This window comes from Triticum aestivum, chromosome 3D (genome assembly GCF_018294505.1).
Source record: "Triticum aestivum cultivar Chinese Spring chromosome 3D, IWGSC CS RefSeq v2.1, whole genome shotgun sequence".
Classification (NCBI taxonomy): domain Eukaryota; kingdom Viridiplantae; phylum Streptophyta; class Magnoliopsida; order Poales; family Poaceae; genus Triticum; species Triticum aestivum.
The window spans coordinates 448,654,607-448,657,315 of record NC_057802.1 but is presented as its reverse complement, the minus strand read 5'-3'; positions in this window follow the sequence as shown (position 1 = coordinate 448,657,315).

Genomic DNA, 2,709 nt, shown 5'->3' with positions numbered 1-2,709 from the left:
GTTGCCGCCAAGCTAGGCATAGTAGTAGTGTTCTTCGCGAAACGCGCTGCCGCTATGGAGTTTACCAGTAGCGCTTTTCCCTAACACGCGTTGCTGCTAAACCCACCCTATCTTCTCCATCGGCCGCGCCTCACTCTCCCCTCTCCACTCCACTCTCACTCTCCCCTGCACATGGTCGTCCGCCGCCGCCGATGTTTGACCCTCCCCGACCACCGTCGTCGCCCGCTGCCGCCGCCGCTCCCGCTCCTCCTCCACCGAGGTAGCTCCTCCATCCCCTCCCTCCTTCCATCCCTCCTCCATACCTCCATACCTCCCTCCCTCCCTTCCTCCCTCCTTCCTACCACGAGGTAGCTCCTCCTACCTCCCTCCCCCTCCTTCCCACCTCCTCCCTCCTCCCTCCCCCTCCTCCCTCCCTCCTTCCTACCCCTCCCCCTCCCTCCCTCCCTTCTCTCTCTAATCTTGTAGAATGTAGGTAATTTAAATGTAGGTTTTAGAATGTAGACATTGTAGAATGTAGGTAATTTAAATGTAGGTTTTAGAATGTAGACATTGTAGAATGTAGGTTTTTTAATAGAATAATTTTTTAGGTCATTTGAGTAAATGTAGGTTTTCTAATAGAATAATTTTTTAGGTCTTCCTAACACTTTGATTGTAGAATGTAAATTTTGAATAGTCTAGATAGGTAGAATTTTGTTGTAGAATGTAGATATACATTTTGAATTATAGAAATGTATTAGAATGCTATATGACAAATTTTTAGGCATCAAATTTAGTAATAGGAATTTCAGCAATCAAACTCTAAGTTATATTGTGAAATTAGGGTTTTGCCGGAGAACACCTTCGAGTGGCCTATGTTTTACCGAAGTGTTGTTTAATTTCCGTTCCAGCAAATTTCAGGCGCTCGATATGTCCTTTTTTAGCAAAGGTCATGCCGAAATTTTCCGTGGATTTAAGCATGACTTTGTTGGGAAAAGTTGCATGGAAAACAAAAAAAATTCTACGCACACGCAATGATCTATCCATGGAGATGCATAGCAACGAGGGGAAGAGTATGTCTACGTACCCTCGTGGACCGAAAGCGGAAGCATTTGATAACATGGTTGATGTAGTTGAACTTCTTCTAGCTCCGACCAATCAAGTACCGAACGTACGACACCTCCGAGTTCTGCACACGTTCAGCTCGATGACGTCCCTCGTCCTCTTGATCCAGCAAGATGTTGAGGAACTAGATGAGTTCCGTCAGCACGACGGCATGGTGATGGTGATGGTTAAGTGATCCGCGCAGGGCTTCGCCTAAGCACCATGAGAATATGACCGGGGGTGTAAACTGTGGAGGGGGCACCGCACACGACTAACAATTGATGTTGTGTGTTCTAGGCGCCCCCCTCCCCACATATATAATAGGTGGGTAGGGAGGAGAGGCAGGCAGGGGGTGCCCCAAGTAGGCTGAATCCTACTTGGGGTCTTCCCCAATTCGGCCTCCCCCCGTTCCATAATTGTCGGAGGGGGAAAAGGGAAGGGGAAAGAGAGAAGGAAGGGGGGGCGAACCCCCTCTTTCCCTTCTCCCACTCGGCCTCCTTCCATAGGGGGGGCGCCACCCCTTGTGGGATGGTGTGCTCCCCTCTCATGGCCCATATGGCCCATATATTCCCCCGGGGGGTCCGGTAACCCCTACGGTACTCCGATAAATACCCGATACACTCCGGAACATTTCCGGTGTCCGAATACTATTGTCCTATATATCAATCTTTACCTCTCGACCATTTCTAGACTCCTCGTCATTTCCATGATCTCATCCGGGACTCCGAACAACATTCGGTCACCAAATCACATAACTCACATAATACTAAATCGTCATCGAACGTTAAGCGTGCGGACCCTACGGGTTCGAGAACTATGTAGACATGACCGAGACACCTCTCTGGTCAATAACCAATAGCGGAACCTGGATGCTCAATTGGCTCCTACATATTCTACAAAGATCTTTATTGGTCGAACCGTTATGACAACATACGTAATTCCCTTTGTCCATCGGTATGTTACTTGCCCGAGATTCGATCGTCAGTATCTTCATACCTAGTTCAATCTCATTACCGACAAGTCTCTTTACTCGTTCCATAATACATCACCCTGTAACTAACTCATTAGTCACTTTGCTTGCAAGGCTTCTTATGATGTGTATTACCGAGAGGGCCCAGAGATACCTCTCCGATACTCGGAGTGACAAATCCTAATCTCGATCCATGCCAACTCAACAAACACCTTCGGAGATACCTGTAGAGTATCTTTATAATCACCCAGTTACGTTGTGACGTTTGATAGCACACAAGGCATTCCTCCGGTATTCGGGAGTTGCACAATCTCATAGTCGAAGGAATATGTATTTGACATGAAGAAAGCAATAGCAATAAAAATGAACGATCAATATGCTAAGCTAATGGATGGGTCTTGTCCATCACATCATTCTCCTAATGATGTGATCCCGTTATCAAATGACAACTCATGTCCATGGTTAGGAAACCTTAACCATCTTTGATCAACGAGCTAGTCAAGTAGAGGCTAACTAGGGACACAGTGTTTGTCTATGTATTCACACATGTATTTAGGTTTCCGATCAATACAATTCTAGCATGAATAATGAATATTTATCATGAATGAGGAAATATAAAATAACAACTTTATTATTGCCTCTAGGGAATATTTCTTGAG